Genomic DNA, 23,007 nt, shown 5'->3' with positions numbered 1-23,007 from the left:
AATTGCATTATCGTGGCTCTGCCCTCATAACCTAATCACCTCTTATTAGACCTCACTTCCCAACACTGTCGCATTGGAGATTAAGTTTCCAACGCATAAACTTTGGGGGACACATTCAAACCACAGCAACTACCATTTGTGGAAAAAAAAATAGTGGGGTACAGTGGCTTACGCCTCTAATCCCAGCATTTGGGGAGGCTGAAGCGGGAGGATCACCTGAGGCCAAGAGTTTGAAACCAGCCTGAGAAACATAGCAAGACCTCGTCTCTATAAAAAATACAAAAATTAACTGGATATTGTGGCATGTGTGCCTGTAGTCACAGCTGCTGGGGAGGCTGAGGCAGGAGGATCACTGGAGCCCAGGAGTTCAAGGTTGCAGCGAGCTATGATCACATCACTGCACTCCAGCCTGGGCAACATAGAGAGACCTCATTTCTACTAAAAATTAAAACAAAACAAAGCAAAGCAGCCTGTCATAGTGGCATATGCCTATAGTCCCAGCTATTTGGGAGGCTGAGGCGGGGGATCACTGAAGCCCAGGAGTTCGAATTGCAGTGAGCTACAATTGCACCACTGAACTCCAGTCTGGGCGACAGAACAAGATCCTGCCTCTGAAGATACATATATATATATTCTGTGTGTAGTATATGTATATTCTACATATATATATACACACACTATATATATACACACACACATACATAGAGAGAGGTATATATGTACATATGCATAGAGATAATACACATATATTTTGTAATGTATATATATACACTATATATTATCTATTCAAAAGTAAATAAAGTTGAACATTTTAAAATAATGCTTTGTCTTTAACTCAGAAGTTTCACTTCTACAAATTTATCCTTAGTAAATGATCACGGCAAAGATTTAGCTTAAAGGATGTTATCACAGTTTCATTTGATACTGTGAAAAAGGTAAAACAACCCCGTTATTCAACAATAGGAAATTTGTTAAATAACTTCTGCCATTCTCGTACTCGGCCACCGTCTTAAATGGCCTCTTAGAAAATGATTCCATGCCCTGTGAAGGGATCATGATACACTAATTGATAAGAAGTTATGACATGCCACCATGTAATCTTATCTTTCAAGTCAATTTAATTATATAAGTGTAGATTGAGATGTAGATTAAGACACAGAGAGGCCGGGCGCGGTGGCTCAAGCCTGTAATCCCAGCACTTTGGGAGGCCGAGACGGGCGGATCACGAGGTCAGGAGATCGAGACCATCCTGGCTAACACGGTGAAACCCCGTCTCTACTAAAAAATACAAAAAAACTAGCCGGGCAAGGTGGCGGGCGCCTGTAGTCCCAGCTACTCGGGAGGCTGAGGCAGGAGAATGGTCTAAACCCGGGAGGCGGAGCTTGCAGTGAGCTGAGATCCGGCCACTGCACCCCAGCCTGGGCGACAGAGCAAGACTCTGTCTCAAAAAAAAAAAAAAAAAAAAAAAAAAAGACACAGAGAGAGATGAAGATACATACAGAAATCAAAATGTTAACACTGATCTCTGGGAGGTCCAATTACTGCTGATTTTGTTTTCTTCTTTCTCACCTGTGTTTTTCAACAATAAATGTGCTACTTAGTAAAAACACAAATGCCACAAATTTATCTCCTTTTTTTTGTTAAGGGCTCATAGATGATTCTATAAATAGCAGCTCCAGATAGAGAATTTGAAACTTTGTTTTTAAAGAGAACAGAGTTTTCAAAGTCAAAGATGACCAGACATACTTCGTTGGTTAGAGAGAGCTGCCGGGCCTGTTCTAAAAAGTCCTACCATGTCGGTGACAACACTGATCCCCTCCCAGTCCAGCTGACCAGTGGTGGCCATGTCCAGAGGGGACATCCTGAGTGCAGACTGTGTCCCTAAACTACCTCTAATCAAAACTAGTAGGCATGGGAGGCGCCAGAATTTCCATAAGATGGTGTTGGGACCAGTATCCAATCTGCACTTCCAAAGCCAGCCCACTGTTCGTACTTACATCATAACTTAAAAAGTGGGCTGGGGCCAGCTGGGTGCAGTGGCTCACACCTGTAATCTCAGCACTTTGGAAGGCTGAGGTAGGAGGATCACTTAAGGGCAGGAGGATCACTTGAGGTCAGGAATTCGAGATCAGCCTGGGCAACAGAGTGAGACCCCATCTCTAAAACATTGTTTTTAAGCCAGCCAGGTGTGGTGGCTTGCGCCTGTACTCTCAACGACCCCGGAGGCTGAGGTGGGAGGATGGCTTGAGCCCAGGAGTTTGAGGCTGCAATGAGCTATGATGGTGCCACTGCACTCCAGCCTGGGAGCAAGACCCTGTCTCAAAAAAAATAAAAAATAAAAAAATAAGTGTTACAAGTTGAATTGTATGCCTCCAAAACTCCTATGTTGAAGTCCTAACCCCAAGTACCTCAGAATGTGATTGTATTTAAAGACAGGCTCTTTACAGAGGTAATTAAGGTAAAATAAGGTCATGAGGATAGGCCCTGATCCAATCAGAAGAGGAAATGAGGAGAGACATGTGCAGAGGAAAGACCACGTGAAGAGAAAGAGAGAAGACGGCTCCCGGCCAGAAAGACAGGCTTCAGAAGCCAGCCCTGATGACACTGTGCTCTTGGACTTCCAGCTTTCGGAACTGTGAGAAAATAAACTTCTGTGTTTAAGCCGCCCAGTCTATGATACTTTGTTATGGCAGCCTCAGTAAATGAAGACATCATGTTTCCTAAAGACACTTTCTTTTTTTTTTTTTTTTTTTGAGATGGAGTCTCACTCTGTTGCCCGGGCTGGAGTGCAGTGGCGCGATCTCAGCTCACTGCAACCCCCATCTCCCAGGTTCAAGCAATTCTCCTGCCTCAGCCTCCAGAGTAGCTGGGACTACAGGGCGCACGCTTCCACACCCAGCTAATTTTTTGTATTTTAGTAGAGTCAAGGTTTCACCGTGTTTCCCAGGCTGGTCTTAAACTCCTGAGCTCGGGCAATCTGCCCGCCTTGGCCTCCCAAAGTGCTAGGATTACAGGGGTGAGCCACCATGCCTGGCCCTGAAGACACTTTTTAATGTATACTTTATAGAAGACTGAGAAAATGTCCATTGTCCAAAACAAAGGGTATTATCTTCTAGTGGTGCCTCTGAGATATAGAGCTGATGGCCATTATGGGGACTTTGGGCATCTCCAGCCCCCAGGCACCTCCACTGCAGGCTGCAGGTTTGCACCCCAGCCTTCCCAGCAGGCAGAGGTCTAGAAGCAATCCTACCACACCACGAGCCTGGAGATCCCGGGTCGCAGCTCCCGGTGGGGCCCAGGTCCCTGTGCAGAACTGCAGCCTGGCCCTGAGGCCCTGTCTGGTCTCACCAGTAACCTCTGCAGGGACCTTCTGGGACGTGCTTTCGTCTGTCTGACATTCCTATCAGATGGGTCTTCCTGCCTCCCAGACCAGACCCCATCTCTATCCCCAGAGGTTCTAGCTCATTCCCTCACCACCACCCTGCTGCTATTAGACCCAGAGTTGTGGTTTCTGGGCTGGAGGAAATTCACTGTCTCCATATCCCCAGCCTGTCTTCCAAGGGCCCTAGAGGCCCAGGCATTCTTATTCTCGAGGCCACATGCTTCTGTGTGTCAAATATATTCATATGCACCCACATGCATTACATATAATTTACATAAACCATAGGTGTTAAGTTGCAATTGTCTAGTTAACATTTTGTAGTCATTTAATAATTTCACCGTTAATAGTTTACTTCTCTACTTTTGAAGTTAATGATGGTCCCCTCCCTGCTGTGGCTCAGGTGTTGCCATGGGCCTTTGCCACTGCTCATGGCTGGGTCACCTCAGTTATGGACCCAGCTGTGGGCCATGCTCAGGGTCCCTTCTAAGGAACTCCAGGCATGCACTGGTGTGCCTGACCCAGGGGAGCCCTCCAAACCACCCAATATCCGGGTACAATGGCCCAGTCTCCGTGCAGTGCTGTAGGGCAAGAGGGGCGGCCCATTTCCAAGCTGAGATGGCCTCCTCCTCCTCTCTACACTTGCTCCTTGGCTAGCTCACTCACACCTTCGCTTGCTTCCAGCAGATTTTCCACTACGCAAGAAAAGTTAAGGGCTAAGAGGGTCACTCGCCATCATAGAATCCAAAAGTTCTTCCCATTACAGAGATAAGAAAACTGAGGCCCAATCGGGCACGGTGGTTCACGCCTGTGATCCCAGCAGTTTGGGAGGCCGAGGCAGGCGGATCACGAGGTCAGGAGATGGAGACCATCTGGCTAACACGGTGAAACCCCGTCTCTACTAAAAATACAAAAAAATATTAGCCGGGTGTGGTGCGGGCGCCTATAGTTCCAGCTACTCAGGAGGCTGGAGCTTGCAGCGAGCCGAGATCACGCTACTGCACTCCAGCCTGGGCGACAGAGCGAGACTCCGTCTCAAAAAAAAAAAAAAGAAAAAAGAAAACTGAGGCCCTGAGAATGAAGGGTGACCTTCAGGTGCATCCTGGCATTTTGTGGAATTTGAACGTGGAACTCAGCCCTGGGCTGAGGATGAGATTTTGCGATTGTTCGGGGGCACCCGGGAAGCAAAGTGTCTCCACCTTCCTCAGACCGCTGAGACCCTCAGATCCGTCTTCACCCCAGGCCAGTGGACTTCTCCCAGCTTTGGTTGTTGTGTTGCCTTCTCTCAGCAGCACCCTGCTGAAGCCGGCGGGGGGGCGGGGGGGAAGGCTGGAGTTTTGTCCCAGGTGCTGAGTATCTAGGGTTATCGGATTACAATTGAATTTCAGATAAATAACAAATAAGTTGTTTAGCACGAAGGTGTCCCAAATGTTGCTGTTTATCTGAAATTCAAATGTAACTGGGCATCCTGCATTTATATTTACTAAACCTGGCCACCTTGTAAGTATCCCTAACCCTCCCCCCTGCAGCTGTGAGTTTTTCTGCCACCAAACAGCATGAGTCACACAGCTGTGGACCTCCAGGCAAATGTTTTTGAACAGAATAGCATCACGGTTTAGGGGAATCCCCTCACTGTCCCCATAACACATGCTTCAGCAAAGCAAAAACCTTAAAACAACATCTCTGGGAGGAAAATAAAGAAGGCACCAAGAGTTCCTAATGACTTGGGGAAGGCCCCAGCCACGGCCACATTAGTGCAGCCAAGATGGCCACGACTGGATGGCTGGATCTTCACCTCTGGGAGAGGCACAGCTGGCTTTGACAATCGTGGGAAATTGGAGACCAGACCTTCCCAGCCAACTCCTGTCAAGGTCTGATACTCGTCCTTCCCCACCTTTCTGAGAAGAGGCCTACGAGGAAGAATGGGCTCATGGGCTGTGTGAGCCGAGCAGGTTGCTTGATTGTGGGATCATGATTGTATCTTTATCATGGCACTACTGTGGGGATTATAGGAGGAAATTAATATAAAATGCTTGGCCCAGTACCTGGTGCACAATAAGCACTTAGAATCAATGGTGACTATTGTTATAAGAATGTCAGGACATGCACTTGGCCATCAAGCCAGTGAGTCTTCTGAAGAGGGTGTGCTTGGAATTATCTGGGCGCCTGTGGTTTGCTGCCCCTCAGAAAGCTGTGAGCCTCCAATATAGGCATATCCCCTGGACTGGAATCTGCATTAAGCCAGTGTCATCTGTCAGCTCTTTGTTTGGGTTAGTTGTTTTTTTGTTTTGTTTTGAGACAGAGTCTCGCTCTGTTGCCCAGGCTGCAGTGCAGTGGTTCGATCACAGCTCACTGCAGCGTCGACTTGCCGGGCTTTAGCTATTCTCCCACCACACCCTAGTATCTGGGACTACAGGCGCACACCACCACGCCCAGCTAATTTTTTAATTTTTTAATTTTTTTTTTTTTGAGAGACAAGGTCTCACTATGTTGTCCAAGCTGGTCTTGAACTCCCGGGCTCAAGCGATCCTCCCGCCTTGGCTTCTCAAAGAGCTGGGATTATAGATGTGAGCCGCCGTGGCCAGCCCTGGGTTAGATTTTTAGTCACTCATCAGGGTCTTGAGGAATCTGGACTCAGAAGAGTTCAGCTTTGAAGGTGTAAGAAGTAAGTTTTCCACCTGGGTGCCCCCAAGGGTAGCAGGCCATACTTCCTAAGTGTGTGTGTTGGTGGGGGGGGCGGGCATCAAGGAGTGTGTCCCTGGAGGAGGGAGAAAGGAGGGGGCTTGGGAAGGGGCCTGTGGAATGCACGTGTCTCATTTCCTCTTTCGGCATGTCCACTATGAGCCCCAAAAAAGGAGCTTCGGTTAGAACTGGGGTGAGGAAAGCCCCCAAAGGTCAATCTCTCTTCCTTTAACACTTGGCTCTACTGAGGGCCCAGGGGTTGGAACACCCACCTTCTTAGAAAGAAACTGAAAGGCCTTAGGAGAAACTCCGCCACTTCCCCTTCCTTGATAAGAGGAACTTGGCGTTGCCCTGACAGGAAAGTCTTGGTGGGGCTTCTCGGAAGCCGCCACCGCTGCACTGCTGAGCAAAACCACAGGCCAGGGGCCAGGCCAGGGGCCAGGTAGTGAGGACTGGCCATTGATAAAAGTCGCAGGCTCCATCTAAGCCCACGGGCAGAACTGGGGAGCTGCCAACATTTCCTCTTCCAGCACCACCTGCCAGCTCCTGTTTGGGAGCCACCAACCCCTCAGCTCTGCCAATGGGTCCCTCCCCACTCTCACCAGCCCTCCAACCAGGGTCGTCCTGTGTCTGCGTTCTGACCCGCAGCTATGCCCACCATCCAGCAAAGCTCATCCATCCAGCCCCCAGCCCCCAGAGAGGCACTGAGTCTCCCGTGGGGTCCTGGGGGACCTCACAGGCACGCGGAGCTGTGTTTTGGAATAGGTCACACCGTGTGAGCTGCTTTGGATGGCTAGTAGGTTAAGAAAAAAGGTCTTCTGCTGGGCATGCAGGAATACTTGACTTAACGGTGACTGCCGTCTGCTGTGTCCATTCAGAGATCAGAAACAGGTTTTTCTCTGGGACTGGGGATGCCTCTCCCCATCCCTGATACATCCCAGGGCAGCTGCTGTGGCAAGGGGGACAGTGCACAGGGACAAATCACATCCCAGGCCAGCCCCAAAGGGGCCGAGAGACCCTTGGGTCCTAAAGGGTCCCTAAGCTTATTTCTACTAAGCTTTAGTATAAACATGTCAGGATGGTGTGGCACCGTAGTCCGGCCACCACTGTGAGGACAGGGTCCAGCCTGCATGGCCTTGAACAAGACCTGTGCCAGGGACCCCTGTGCTCCATTCCAGCTCCTCTTCCAGACTTTGCTGTGATGAGCCTCTGCCCCCTTCTCCCAGCCCTCTCCTGCTCACCCTGTGAGACGGAGCCCCAGTCCAGATGGGTAGGGGCTGCCTGCATGACCTCACTGAGTATATCCCCCAGGGACCCTTGTCCGCATCACTTGGTGGTTGCTCTGACCATCACCAGGCCTGTAGGCTCCCGGGTAACAGCAACAGTGGGTTTGGCAGCTCTGGATGAACATTTGATGAGGTAATAAGTAAATGGGTGAATTTAGTGCTATCTACCAGGCCTTGTGGCTGAGAGCCCCACGTGCCCACATGCTCAGACATCCACGTGTGGGCAAGTGCACCCGCGTGCGGCAGGAGAAGACACGTGCACGCCTGCCATGGTGTCCCTGAGACGTGTGTCTGTGGATCTCTGCGTTTGTCCCCAGCATCACCCATGACGCCAGCCAGCAGGTGGCGCTGCGCCCCTCCTCTGCGGGTTCGTTGGTCCAAACCGCCGGCGGCTGTCAAGACTGAAGGGGCCTCAGCAGGCACAGGGAGCCCAGCTCCCTCCTCCCACCGGGGGTCAGGGCTGCCTGGGTCTTGTGGGGAATCAGCCTGGTCTTCTGACCCAGCAGCCAAAACCCTAGTCCAACCCATGTGTAGGGCCATCTGTGTGCCCAGCGCGGAACTGGACCCCGACCCCGCAGGAGGTACTGGCGTCCATGCAGCTGCAGAGCTGCAGAGCGTGGAAGTAAAGGCATGGGCTCGCACTCGCAGCCCTGCCTCTGCTGGCTGTGTGACCTCGGGCAAGTTCCTTAACCTCTCTGAGCTCGTTTCCTTGTCTGTTAAGTAGGAATCATGGCAATCTGCAAAATGAAATAATCAGTGTAAAACATTGGCCACAGTGGGGCCCTACCAAAAGGCAGCAGTTCTCACACTTTAGGTCTGGAGGGCTTTTGAAAACACAGAGGCCCCGCCTCCAGAGGAGTGGCAGATTCAGTAGGTCTGGGGAGAGGCCTGTGACTCTGCATTTCTAAAGAGTTTCCAGGTGGTGCTGATGCTTCGGGCCTGGGGACTACACCGTGAGGACCAGTGCATACAGGATGCTTGGTGGCAGTCAGGAGAGACCCACAGGGTTATACACAAGGCAGGAAGCATCAGCCTCGAAGACATAGAGGGGCAAACTCCAAGGGCTGCAGGGGGCCCAAGGGGGGACATACTCCCATGATGGGGGTGGCCGGAGGGGGAGAAGGAGGGGCCTCTGGACCTGGCTCTCCCCACCACAGCTATCAACGTAATCCCCATCCTGACTGCACCTGCCGGCCCTGCCTGGAGGAGGTGGACCCTGGAGCCCTGGAAAGGATGGGTTAGTTGGCTCTCAGTTCCTGGCTTGGCAAACACTGTGCTCCAGCTTCTAGGAACTCACATTTTCTCTCTTTTTTTTTTTTTTTTTTTTTTTTTTGAAACAGGATCTCACTTTGTTACCCAGGCTGGAGGGCAGTGACTCCATCATAACTCATTGCAGGCCCAACCTCCCTGGCTCAAGCAATTCTCCCGCCTCAGCCTCCCGAGTGGCTGGAACCACAGGTGTGCACCAATGCAACCAGCTAATTCTTTAATTTTTTGCAGAGACAGGGGTGTCACTCTGTTGCCCAGGCTGGTCTCAAAGTCCTGGACTCAATCGATCCTCCCACCTTGGCCTCCCAAAGTACTGGGATTACAGGTGTGAGCCACCATGCCTGGCCCCTTTTTTACATACTAGTTTCAAGTCAGAAAGGTAATGCATGTCCATCTTAGAACATTAGTACAATGTAGAAAACTGTAAAGAAGAAAATGAAAATAGTAATCCAAATTTCAGTCAGTCAGAGCTAATCAGCATGTCTATCTTAGAACTTTAGTACAATGTAGAAAACTGTAAAGAAGAAAAATGAAAATAGTAATCCAAACTTGAGTCAATCAGAGCTAATCAGTATGAGTCTATTTCTTTTTCTTGTCTATGTGTCTACCTCATGCATACCATGGTATCCACTTGACATCGTAGCATAAGTGTTGTCCTTTGATGTTAAAACTCTCAGAAATGTGAATTTAAGCACAGCACAACAATCCAGTACAAGGTGCCAGACTATATCTGCTTGACTTAAACACTCCCTACTGTTGGACATGCAGGCTGTGTATTTATTTATTTGGTGATGATAAACAACTCCCTGTGAAGGGCTTGATGCGTCAGCACTGCCTGCATTTCAGATGGCTTCCCCAGAGGAACTTCCTTGCAAGGGATTCACTGGGTCAAAGGGCATCAAAGTTTAAAACTCCTGATACATATGGACAAAATGCTTTCCAAAAATGTGCCGGCTGACGGTTCCACCCAGGGTGGGAGGGAGACGACAGCCTGCTCAGCCCAACTCACATGAAACCCTGTTTAGCCCAATTCATGACATCTGAGATTAAACGAGGAGGCCCAAGCACCCAGGCAGGGAAGAAGGGCCCAACACTGTCCAAACTCCACATTGGTCAACCTGCAGAGTGCCATGTCCCATGCCACACTCCAGTTAGATGTGGCACCTCAGGCCAAGCATGACCTGGGCAGAGCTGCCCTCCTGCTCTTGGAGCCAGGATTATTCTTCAGCCCTCACTTTCTTTCATACCTCATGTCCAGGATGTCTGCCAGTACCGTTGGGGCTACCTTCAAAACATCCCCAGTTGGGGATGGTGGTGCACACCTGTGGTCCCAGCTACTCAGGAGGCTGAGGGAGGATCGCTTGAACCCAGGAGTTCAACGCTGCAGTGAGCTATGGTCGTGCCACTGCACTCCAGCCTGGGCAACAGAGTGAGACTTCACCTGTAACAGATTAATTAATTTTAAAAACTCCACATCCTGAATGTCACCACAGCTCCCCACTCCACTACTACCCTGGCCCACCTCTCACCTGGTTATCTCAGTAGCCACCTCTTGGATTCTCTGCCTCTCCGTCACTTGCCCCCTTAGAGTCTGTTCTCCATAGAGTGTGTTCTCCATAGCAGCCAGAGAGATCCTTTCAAAACCTAGGGTACATCAGGTCAGTCCTGAGCTCACAACCGTCCAGTGGCTCTTTCATGCGGGGTAAAAGCAAAGCCCTTACTATGACCCACCAAGCCTTTAGGACCTGTGCCTCCCGTACTCCCATCACCTCCCTTACCTAATGTCCTGCCACTCCCCTGCACCCACTCAGCTCCCTGGTGCTCCTCAGAACACCTCCAAGTGCATTCCTGCCTCAGGGCCTTTGCACTTGACATTACTCCTGCCTGGCATATTTCCTCAGGTATCCACAGGGCTCCTCTGCTCAACTGTCATCTCAAAACAACTACAAGCAAATAGGACCTGCTCTGGGAAGGCCCTCACTGATCAGCCCGTCTGAAGGAGCGCCCGGGCCCCTCTCTCTTCCATCATCCTGCATCGTGCTTCCTCACTCTGCGATTATTCTCTGCCCTCTCCAGTAGAAGAAAGCCTCCACAGGGCCGCACTCTGTCTGTCTCGTTCACTGCTGCATCCCCGGCACCTGCCGTGCCGCCTGGCTCCCAGTCGGTGCTCCACCGTACATCTGCTGAATGTTGACTTGAATGGGAGATTGCACTGTCTGGGTATGTGCATGTGGCTTCCCCTGCCTGGGTGATACCTTACTGTCTCTAAGGTCCCCAGCTTGCAGATACTGCCTGGCACTTAGTAAGTAGCCAGGTTGGATTCGCTGTACAAATGGACACATGAAGAGGGAAAGGAACTCACAGCAGAGCAGGAGAGACCACGGCATGGGGGTCAGGAAACTGGAATTCCAGATAAACCCCTGCCACTCACCATCAGTGAGGCCTTGGGCAAGTCACTTCACCTCTTCGAACCTTGGTTTTTCACCCATAACATGGGCATGGTGACCCCTGTGCTGTTGGCCTCACAGGGCTGTTGTGAGGATTACATGACAAAGGCAGGTCAGCCAGGCACAGGGACAGCCCTGCTCAAGCTGCAGCTCTCCCACGAGGCTCCACCTGACACCTCACCTTGCCAGGCCAACCACTCCTTTCTCTGAGCCCCCGGGGAGCCCATCATAGATTGTGTGTGTGTGTGTGTGTGTGTGTGTGTGTGTGTGTGTGTGTGTGTGAGTGTGCGCGCGCGCGCGCGCGCACGCGCCCTGCTGGTGTTTTTATGAAAGCTATATTTGTGTGACTACCCTCCCCAAACTGTGTCCCCCTTGAGATGGGGCCTGCCCCACCGCCTTTGCGTCGTTGGTCCCACCCCGTGCCCGGCAGCCAGGAGTGCTCCTGGGACGCCTGATGACTGACCACATACATTTGTTGAACGCTATCGACGTATGAGTATGATGTGAGTAACTACAGGTGGCGGCTTTAGGTCTGCACAGATGGCTGGGGTGAGGCAATTCAGCAAGGGGCTATTTGGGTTCTGGGGCAGGAGGGCCTGGTGGGGCCTCAAGTGCCCCCCCTCCCGGAGGAAGGGAGGAAGGTGGTGCTGGACTGGCCAAGTTCACTGTGGGCCAAGGGCTGGACAGCTTCCTCCCCAGACCCGGGCCACATCGGCCACATCTTCTGAGCTGTGGGGTGGAGGCCTGGCTGCCCACCTGCATTCCTCACTGTGTGTACCCATGATCTCATCCCAGCCCTCAGCCACCCACAGGGCAGGAGGCTTTGCCCATTGTGCCGATGAGACAGCCATGCCCTGCCCTGGGATGGTCATTTGGCCTGGGCTCAGGGCACTCTAGTGGGTCCCAGGCTCCGGCGGGGTGAGTGGAATGTGGTCACGGCGGCCACCCCACGCTGTCCTATTGGGTTTAATGAGCCCCATTGGTCTGTCCATACCCTGAATAAGCTCTGGTCTACCGACCCTCCTATGGGCTGCTGGGGCCGGGGAGGTCCCAGGGTTTTCCAGATTCAGCTGTCCTCCCTGTGTAGTCTCAGGGACCCAGACAGGGCTGGCTGACAAACAGGTCCTGCCCGGGAGGGGCGTGGGGCTGAGCGAGCGAAACTCCTTTTAGGAAGGAAATCTCGGGCCAGGTTGAGAAACCAGCGTCTTGCCAAGGCCTGGGGGGTGGGGGAGCCCAGGTGAGCCGACTCAGTCCTCAGGAATGGGTGGGGTCTCCAGGAGAGGCGGGCACTTCCTCCACCCCAGCCCAGGGTCCTGTTCAATCCTTATTGAGGAGTTTCCTGGCGACAGGCAGTGACCTGTCGGCTGCCTGTGTGGGAAGCTGCTTGGCGTGGCCCTCCCCATCTCATTAGCGGTGATTCACCCGGACTCACCTGGCTGTCAGGGACCTGTCCCACTGCCCGCTGGAACCAGCTCAGCCAGCACCCTCAGAGGGGGAGAGACCTCATTCCCTCAGCTCCCCGTCCTCCATGGTGTCCAGGGCAGAGCGTGCCAGGCACACAGTCAGAGCTCAGAATTCATTCATTTGACTAACAAATATTTACTGAGCACCTACTGTATGCCAGGCACTGGGTGAGGTGCTGGGGCTACAGAGTGAACCAGGCAGACCCAAATCCCTGCCCTCTTGGAACTCACATTCTTGTGGGAAAAGTCAGACAGTAAACAAATAAATAAGTGAATCACATAAGCTGTAGAAGCTGGTGAGTGCTGTGGAGAAAAATAAAGCCAGGAAGAGTGTGAGATGGGGGCCATGCCTTTAAATAGGGTGTTCAGGGCGGGCCTTTCTGAGAATGTGGTATTTGAGCAAAATCTGATGAAGGTGGAGGTAAAGAAGGGAGCTGTGCAGATGAGGGAGAAATAAGCTGTACCAGCAATCAGCGAGGACAAAGGCCCTGAGGTGGGAGTGGAAGTCGGGGTGGTTTCAGGAACAGCCAGGGGACGCGTAGCTGAAGCAAGCTGGCAACAAGGCAGGTGGCAGAAGATGGGGTCAGAGAGGTGGAGGCGGTGCAGACTTGTGGGGTCTTACAGGCCTTTGTAAGAACTTTGGCTTTTTCTCAGTTGGTTTCTGTCAAAATGCTCCCAAATCCCCCAGTTGAACCTGAGAGCAGCCCCTCAGTCTTCTTCTGCCCAGCGTGGAGCTCGGAGCCATAACCCAAGGGTCAGGGGGGTTTTCTCTGGGAGGCTACCTTCTAGCAGGGTCTGGGTGCATGAGTTTGCTGGGCACGGGTGAGGTGCCTGTGGAGCACATGTGAAGAGGAGGAAGACTGTTCAGGACACAAGTACCTGCTGCAGGGGGATTTGGTGGGAAGAGAAGCAGAAAGGAGCTGAGGCTGAAAGAGAAAGGTGCCAGCCTCACTCAACCCACCTCAGCCTGTCCTCTTCCAGGCTCAGCCGGGATGGTGCCCCAGCTGACACTCCATGCTCCGACCTCTCTCTTTACTCTGGACCTTTGCACTGCTCTTCCTTCTGCCTGGAAATCCTCACTGTCCTTTACCTGGTAAATTCCCATGCATCCTGGCAGTCTTGGCTTAGACATTATGAAGCGGTCCCTGAGGTCCCAGAGCAGGGGCTCCTCCCATGGGCCCAGCATGCCCCCCGCTGAAGCGTGTTTCACATTGTATCATAACTGCCCACTGTGGGGTCTTGCTTCTCTGTGAGACCATGGCCTCCACAAGGGCTTTTGGACCATGTTGGGGTTTGCCTAGAACAGAGGCTGCCACGGGTGCAAGCAAATGTGCAGTAGGATTTGGATCCCTCAGACGCTTCCAAGCAGAATAACAAGATCAGACTCACATTTTAGGAAGATGACTGTCACTCCAGCGTCTATGTTGGGGGAGTGGGCGGGGCTGGAGGTGGGCAGCAGCTTAGAGGCTACTGCAATAGTCCAAGCAGATGCAAGGAAGGATAGAACCAGCGAGTCAGCTGCTGGGAGCAAGAGGAGGAGCACGATCTGGGAGAAGCTTTTGGAAGAGACATCAACAGGACCTGGTGACCACTGGCCCTGGAGATAGTGAGAAGGGAGTGGAGGGTGGGTCCAGCTTTCCCTCTGTTATTTTGTGTCCTTCCTCCTGTCTTGCCGGTGATATGACTTCCTTAGGCACAATGTAGTACAGTGGTTATGAGCACAGGCTTTGGAGCCCAACTCTGGGTTCAGCTGTCATCTCCACTACATACTTGCTGGGTAACATTGGGACAGATTTACTCAACCTCTCTGTCCCTCAGTTTACCATCCGTAAGGCAAGGATGGTAACTGAGATTTAATTACTGCATTTCATGGATTCTAAGATGATTAAAATTGATCTCCATTTTAACATTTCTGAAATCAGCGTGAGTCTGAAAATCAATGGCATGTCAAGGATTAATCGGCTGCATCGTTTAGAGGTACACAAATAACACTACGTCTAATGATTGATGGAACTGTAGATTTGATGAAACACAAAAATACACGGAGAGACCAGTACCTGGCATGTCATAAGGGGTGAATAAATGTTAGCTGTTATTATTATTGTCATAATTTGTTTTCTAGAGAATCGTTTGTCATACAAGGTAACAAATGCCCAATAAGAATAAGAGACAAATATAATTAGGAGCTAAAAGAGAAAAGAAAGCCGGGTGCGATGGCTCATGCCTATAATCCCAGCACTTTGGGAAGCCAAGGTGGGTTGATCACTTGAGGCCAGGAGTTCGAGACCAGCCTGGGCAACATGGTGAAACCGTGTCTCCACCAAAAATAAAAAAATTAGCCAGTCTCATGACCTGGTCTCAAAATAAATAAACAAATAAATAAATAAAAATAAATACATTAAAAATTTTAAAAAGAGAGAGAAAAGAAGCTAATTCATAAATAGATACAAAGCCTTAAATTTTTTAGTAATTTCCCCCCCAAAAATTCTCAAAGCTTAATGCTTCCCCTGAAAGGTTCTGTAGAATTCTGCCAAAGTTCCAGAGAAAACTTTAGAAATTCCTCCTTCACAAAGGGGACCAGAACTTCTGGCTCCCTGACCGGCAGGGGGAACCAGGGCATGTCCCTGGATGACTTTGGGGGTGTTCCCTGTGTCCTTGTGAATTTCCCTGAGTCACCATTACTCACTGCCCACAATCAGGGCTCTGCTACCTTCCAACCAGGAGAGCAACACCCGGGGATCAAGGGCCATCCTCAGACAAAAGTGTGATTATAAAGCGTTCCGCACGGGCTATAAACCGTCCCCAGCTACGGACAGCAGGGTGACCCTCACCAGCGTCTTATTTCTGGCCTCCTGGGTTGTGTTCCTGCCTACTGACTTGGCAAATCCCAGGCGACTCGCCTTGTTTTCTCTCCTCACTTAAATACATGTCTGGAAAAAGCCTCCACCCCCACAGACCCTGCTGTGTGTGGAGAGGGTGGCAGGCCCGGAGGAGGAGGAGAGACAGGGCGGCTGGCTTGCAGAGCCTCCTGCTCCCTGTGGAGAAGACTTAGCCCAGGCAGGTGCCCCTAGGCCCTGCTACTGGGGGAAGCAACACTTCCCGAGTCCTGCGCTCCTTCGGGCTCAGCCAGGACCATTTGCATAGCTCATTCTCTCCTGCTGTTGTCTGCATTGACAGGGGACGGTCTTGGTGCTTCCGGCTCACACACCAGGGCCTGGTGACAGGGGCAGCCTCCACCTCCCAGGCTCAAGTGACCCTCCCACCTTGGCCTCTCGAGTAGCTGGGACCAGAGGCGCACATGGCCACACCCGGTAAATTTTTGTATTTTTTTGTAGAGACAGGATTTCATCACGTGGGCCAGGCTGATCTCAAACTTCTGGGCTCAAACAATCCTCTTGCCTCGGCCTCCCCAGATACTGGAATTATAGGCAGGCATCGCCATTTCCTTTTCACAGCTGAAACTAGGCCCAGTGATAGAAACTGATTTACAAGAGTCTGAGTGCTCCCTCTCATTGACAGAAAGGAAATGGGCTTTCAACAGGAGTGCTCCATTTCCTCCAATTGAGCATAAGTTCCTTGGCAACAAGCCATACTCATCTTGTATTTCTTGACTTGCTGGAAGAATTAAGCACAATGCTGGGCACATGCAGTTAGTGGGTATCAAACACTTTAAATCAAACTAGTTGATTTAAAGTAAATACATAGGCCCACAAGGCGGCTCAAGCCTGTAATCCCAGCACTTTGGGAGGCCAAGGCAGGCGGACCTCCTGAGGTCAGGAGTTCAAGACCAGCCTGGCCAACATGGTGAAATCCTGTCTCTACTAAAAATACAAAAAATTAGCCGGGAGAGGTGACGGGTGCCTGTAATCCCAGCTACTTGGGTGAATTGCTTGAACCTGGGAGGCGGAGGTTGCGGTGAGCCGAGATCACGCCATTGCACTCCAGCCTGGGCAACAAGAGCAAAACTCTGTCTCAAAATAAATAAACAAATAAATATTTAAAATAAATAAATAAAACAACTTTTCAAAGCACCATGATGAATTTTCACAGGAAATACCATTTAAGCACTTTCAGCTCATAAAGCATTTTCACATACATTAGCCTATGTGCTCCCGATGGAGTAACTGGATAAAAAAGATCATTATCGGCCGGGTGCGGTGGCTCACGCTTGTAATCCTAGCATTTTGGGAGGCCGAGGTGGATGGATCACCCGAGGTTGGGAGTTCGAAACTAGCCTGACCAACATGGAGAAACTCCTTCTCTACTAAAAATTAAAAAAATAGCCGGGCATGGTGGCACACGCCTGTAATCCCAGCTACTCAGGAGGCTGAGGCAGGAGAATCGCTTGAACCCAGGAAGTGGAGTCTGCAGCAAGCCGATTGTACTCCAGCCTGGGCAACAAGAACGAAACTCCGTCTCAGAAAAAAAAAGATCATCATCATCTCTATTTTACAGATCGGAGGGATGTGTTTAAGATCATGCAACTGGGATTACAATTCCCGGAGGCAGGACTTAACAGGTGTCTCAGGACACCAAAGTCTGTGTTGCCTTTGCAGGTGGCCTGGTAAACTGGGGCTGGGCACCCTATCTCGCTCGTGGTTCTCTGTTGGTCTTGTGCTGTGTTCACCTGCTGCTGAGAGGGCAAGCCTCGATCATCGCAGCCAAATAAACTCCAGACAGTCCTGAAGGCTGCAGGCGCCTTTCTTGAGATTGCAGTTGCTGCGATGAATACTCAACCAAACACCATGTGCCAGTGAGTGTCACGTGGGGGTATTTCTAGCCTCTGGAAAGGGCTGGTCAGGAGGGTCAGGCCAGAGTCCAGCTAAGCAGAAAGACCTGGCAGCTGGCACCATGCAGGGAGGCACAGACAGGGTCAGGCTGGGGGACACAGGGCCATGCCATCTACAGGAGCCGAGCAGGTCTGCTGTCCAGGGGGTTAGAGATGCATTAGGCCAGAGGGGCTGGAGTGGGCCAGGCAGGGGACCAAGGCTGCTTGCTCTCTGCCCTGTTACTCACTCTTGCCCAAGTGGGCCTGAGGATTCTCGCCCAGAGTGAAGGCGGTCAGTGGCCTGCAGACAGAGCAGCAGGATGGCCCAACCACATCGGTTTGGCCCTTTCATTATGACATTTTTACCCCTGATTACAAAAGTATCTTGTATTCATAACAGACAAACTGAGGACTACCAAAAAACCCCACATATGCATGAAATAAAAATCACCCAATCTTTGCCGGGGCGGTGGCTCAAGGCTGTAATCCCAGCACTCTGGGAGGCCGAGACGGGCAGATCACGAGGTCAGGAGATCGAGACCATCCTGGCTAACACGGTGAAACCCCGTCTCTACTAAAAAATACAAAAAACTAGCCAGGCAAGGTGGTGGGTGCCTGTAGTCCCAGCTACTCGGGAGGCTGAGGCAGGAAAATGGCGTGAACCCGGGAGGCGGAGCTTGCAGTGAGCTGAGATCCGGCCACTGCACTCCAGCCTGGGAGACAGAGCGAGACTCCATCTCAAAAAAATAAATAAAAATAAAAATTAAAAAATAAAAAATAAAAAAATAAAAATCACCCATAGTGCTGTCTTTTTTTATTTCCTCCCCCCACCCCTGAAATGATGTATCGCACTGTCGCCTGGGCTGGAGTGCAATAGCGTGATCTTGGCTCAATGCAACCTCTGCCTCCTGGGTTCAAGCAATTCTCCTGCCTCAGCCTCCTGAGTAGCTGAGATTACAGATGCACACCACCACGCCTCACTAATTTTTCTGTTTTTAGTAGAGATGGGGGTTTCACCATGTTGGCCAGGCTGGTCTCAAACTCCTGACCTCGTGATCCTCCCGCCTTGGCCTCCCAAAGTGCTGGGATTACAGGCGTGAGCCACCGCACCTGACCTAGTGCTGTCTCTTTTTAACTGTATAAAGTACAAAAGTTGATAAGCAAATGCTCCTGTCTTCTCCTTGTCATCTCTTCCCTCCCCATCCAAGGTCATAACAGTAGCAGTTACTAAGATGCCTTCTCTCTTCTTCTCCTTCCTTTAGAAGGAGTGGTGCAGGGTTTTCCCAAGAGGGGAAACAAAAACTCCGTCACTGTTTTGATTGAAAACATAAATGTCCATTTCACTCTCATTCTTTTTAAGTATGAAATATGTTGGTGACAAGGCACTCTGGGGAGTTTCCCGGCTCCACCCACTCGGGACACTTTTACTGGCTCCACCTCTGGTCACCCTTACAATCTCGCTCCAGCCAGACCAGAGAAGGAGGCCTCTGGGGTTTGATTTCAAAGCAACCAGGAGGCTTTGCCACCCTTCAGACACCTTTTCATCAGATCACTGATACCCAAAATTCCACCATTCGACATCATTCCTTCAACAGAAAATTTCATTTTCCCTGAAAATACATGGAAATTGTGAATCCTTTAAGATTATAGGAAGTCAGGTGCAGTGGCTCATGCCTGTAATCCCAGCACTTTGGGAGGCTGAGGTGGGCAGAACACCTGAGGTCAGGAGTTGGAGACCAGCCTGGCCAACATGGCGAAACCCCATCTCTGCTAAAAATACAAAAATTAGTTGAGCCTGGTGGCGTGCACCTATAATCCCAGCTACTCAAGAGGCTGAGGCAGTAGAATCTCTTGAAGCTAGGAGGCAGAGGTTGCAGTGAGCCAAGATCATGCCATTGTACTCCAGCCTGGGCGACAAGAACGAAACCCCGTCTCAAAAAAAAAAGGAAAAAAGTATGGGATAGTAAAAAAAATAAGTTAGCCGGGCGCGGTGGCTCACGCCTGTAATCCCAGCACTTTGGGAGGCCGAGGCGGGCGGATCACAAGGTCAGGAGATCGAGACCACGGTGAAACCCCGTCTCTACTAAAAATACAAAAAATTAGCCGGGCGCGGTTGTGGGCGCCTGTAGTCCCAGCTACTCGGGAGGCTGAGGCAGGAGAATGGCGTGAACCCGGGAGGCGGAGCTTGCAGTGAGCCGAGATCGCGCCACTGCACTCCAGCCTGGGCGACAGAGCGAGACTCCGTCTCAAAAAAAAAAAAAAAAAAAAAAATAAGTTGTAATTTTCTTTTGTGAGGACGTGGTTTGGCTTTTTTAAAAGTTGATAATATTTATGGGTATGGTTTTCCTGATTATAAAAGTAACACATTTCTTGTAGAAAATGTGGAAAAAAGAGAAAAGCATAAATAAAAAAACAAAAATAATACTTACTTATAAAGTATCACCCAGAAGACAGGTATGGTGGTACACACCTATAGTCCCAACTACTCAGGACGCTGAAGCAGGAGGATCACTTGAGCCCAAGAGTTCGAGGCCAGCCTGGGCAATATAGCAAGACATTATCTCTACAAAAAAAAAAAAAAAAAAAGTGTTAAAAATATACTCATTAGTTTTTTTTTTTTTTTTTTTTTTTTTTTTTTTTTTTTTTTGAGACGGAGTCTCGCTCTGCCGCCCAGGCTGGAGTGCAGTGGCCAGATCTCAGCTCACTGCAAGCTCCGCCTCCCGGGTTCACGCCATTCTCCTGCCTCAGCCTCCCGAGTAGTTGGGACTACAGGCGCCCGCCACCGCGCCCGGCTAGTTTTTTTTTTGTATTTTTTAGTAGAGACGGGGTTTCACCGTGTTAGCCAGGATGGTCTCGATCTCCTGACCTCGTGATCCGCCCGTCTCGGCCTCCCAAAGTGCTGGGATTACAGGCTTGAGCCACCGCGCCCGGCCTACTCATTAGTTTTCAGTAGAGACGAGGTCTCACTATGTTGCCCAGGCTGGTCTCAAACTCCTAGCCTCAAACAATCCTCCCACCTCAGCCTCCCAAAGTGCTGGTATTATAGGGGTGTGCCACCACACCTAGCCAAAAGAATGTTTTGTTTTATTTTATTTTATTTATTTATTTATTTATTTATTTATTTTGAGACGAAGTTTTGCTCTTGTTGCCCAGGCTGGAGTGCAATGGTGCGATCTCGGGTCACCTCAACCTCTGACTCCCAGGTTCAAGTGATTCTCCTGCCTCAGCCTCCCGAGTAGCTGGGATTACAGGTCCATGCCACCATGCCCGGCTAATTTAGTATTTTTAGTAGAGATGGGGTTTCTCCATGTTGGTCAGGCTGGTTTCGAACTCCCAACCTCAGGTGATCCACCCACCTCAGCCTCCCAAAAAGCTGGGATCATAGGCCCCCCAAAATTTTTTAATTAAAAAAAATCACCCAGAGATAACCACAACTATCATATTGATATAAAATTTTCCAGTCTTTTTCTATGTAAATTATGTACAGTGTATAAATGTATATACACAGGCACCTTCTTATATACACATATTAATGATGCCAAAATGAGAACTTTCCTTTATTATTGTACCATGTCATTAAATGTTCTTGTGCATATAGTTTTAATGTATATAAAAGGTCTTCAAAAAGTTCATAAAGGCCGGGCGCGGTGGCTCAAGCCTGTAATCCCAGTACTTTGGGAGGCCGAGGCGGGTGGATCACGAAGTCAGGAGATCAAGACCATCCTGGCTAACATGGTGAAACCCCGTCTCTACTAAAAATACAAAAAACTAGCCGGGCGTGGTGGCGGGCGCCTGTAGTCCCAGCTACTCTGGAGGCTGAGGCAGGAGAATGGCGTAAACCCAGGAGGCGGAGCTTGCAGTGAGCCGAGATCGTGCCACTGCACTCCAGCCTGGGCGACAGAGCGAGACTCCGCCTCAAAAAAAAAAAAAAAAAAAAATGTGTAGTATGAAAATACCTGCATGAATTTCAATTTTTCTTTTGCATCAAAATAGGGTCATACTAAAGTTATAACATGGCCAAAGAAGATCTAGTTTTAGGCAGCGGGGCACAGTGGCTCACGCCCATAATCCCAACACTTTGGAAGGCCAAGGAGGATAAGTCACTTAAGCCCAGGAGGTCGACACCAGTCTGGGCAATATAAGGAGATCCCCTTTCTACATAAAATTTAAAAATTAGTCAAGCATGGTGGTGTTTACCTGGGGTCCCAGACACTTGGAAGGCTGAGGTGGGAGGATCACTTGAGCCCAGGAGGTCGAGGCTGCAGTGAGCCATGATCGTGCCACTGCACTACAGCCTGGGTGACAGAGTGAGACCCTGTCTCAAAAACAAAAACAGAAGTAAAAACAAAAAACTAGTTTTAGGCACTAAGAAAGATAAGATCTCAGTTTGAAAAGAGCTCCTTTCAGAGAAACATGAATTCCGCTAAAACTGAAGCAAGAACACATGTCACATTTATGGTAAAACTTGGGTGGAAGAATGGTGAAATCACTGATGCTTTACAAGAAGTGTATGGGGAAAATGCCCCCCCAAAATCAGCAGTTTATTATACAAGTGGATAATTTCTTTTTCTTTTTCTCTCTTTTTTTTTTTTTTCGAGATGGAGTCTCGCTCTGTCACCCAGGCTGGAGTGCAGTGGCGCGATCTCGGCTCACTGCAACCTCCACCTTCCAGGTTCAAGTGATTCTCCTGCCTCAGCCTCCCATGTAGCTGGGATTACAGGCACCCACCACCACGCCCAGTTAATTTTTGTATTTTTAATAGAGACGGGATTTCTTTTCTTCTTCTTCTTCTTCTTCTTTTTTTTTTTTTTTTTTTTTTTTTTGAGACAGAGTCTCGCTCTGTCTCCCAGGCTAGAGTGCAATGGTGCGATCTCGGCTCACTGCAACCTCCACCTCTCGGATTCAAGCGATTCTCCTGCCTCAGCCTCCCAAGTAGCTGGGGCTACAGGAATGCGTCACCACGTCTGGCTAATTTTTGTATTTTTAGTAGAGACGGGGTTTCACTCAGCCTCCCAAGTAGCTGGGGCTACAGGAACCCGCCACCGCGCCTGGCTAATTTTCATATTTTTACTAGAGATGGGGTTTCACCATGTTGACCAGGCTGGTCTTGAATTTTTGACCTCAGGATCCACCCACCTCAACCTCCCAAAGTGCTGGGATTACAAGTGTAAGCCACAGCCACCTCACCCAGCCTAGAGATGGGGTTTCACCAGGTTGGCCAAGCTGGTCTCAAACTCCTGACCTCAGGTGATCCACCTGTCTCGGCCTCCCAAAGTGCTGGGATTACAGGCATGAGCCACCGCGCCCGGCCGACTCATTTTAAGAAGGGACAAAACAAGGCTGATGGAACCTGCAGCAGCAGCCCATCCACAGCAATTTGTGAAGAATTAATCTTGTACACACCCTAATTGAAAAGAACCAATGATTTACAGCAGCAACAACAACCAACACCACTGACATCTCAACTGGTTCACCTTAAATAGTTCTGACTGAAACACCTTAAATAGTTCTGACTGAAAAATTAGAGGTGAGCAAACTTTCTACTCCAAAGTTTGTGCCCAGAAGCCACTGTGCCCAGATCAGCTGCAGACAACAGCAGGGCTTTCAATGGAAATTTCAAACAAGTGGGATCAAGACGCTGAAGCAGCCGGGCCGGTGGCTCATGCCTGTAATCTCAGCACTTTGGGAGGCAGAGGCGGGCGGATCACTTCAG

At 50.2% G+C, this 23,007-nt stretch overlaps 1 long non-coding RNA gene across 2 annotated transcripts in view; it reads right to left on the bottom strand.

Annotated features, from left to right (window-relative positions):
* LOC135970636 (uncharacterized) overlaps window positions 1-23,007 on the bottom strand; it is a 113,574-nt gene that overhangs the window by 15,414 nt on the left and 75,153 nt on the right. Inside the window, exons 3-5 of one of the 2 annotated variants that reach the window (XR_010586428.2) lie at window positions 19,724-19,857; window positions 10,146-10,260; window positions 9,864-10,057 (exon numbers count right to left, since the gene is read on the bottom strand). This is a non-coding gene — a long non-coding RNA (uncharacterized lncRNA). The remainder of the gene's footprint in view (window positions 1-9,863; window positions 10,058-10,145; window positions 10,261-19,723; window positions 19,858-23,007) is intronic. The other variant, XR_012433836.1, reaches the window with a different exon arrangement.

Source organism: Macaca fascicularis, chromosome 4 (assembly GCF_037993035.2).
Source record: "Macaca fascicularis isolate 582-1 chromosome 4, T2T-MFA8v1.1".
Taxonomy (NCBI): Eukaryota; Metazoa; Chordata; class Mammalia; order Primates; family Cercopithecidae; genus Macaca; species Macaca fascicularis.
Note: the sequence above shows the minus strand (reverse complement) of the source record. Positions and strands in the feature narration are given on the sequence as shown.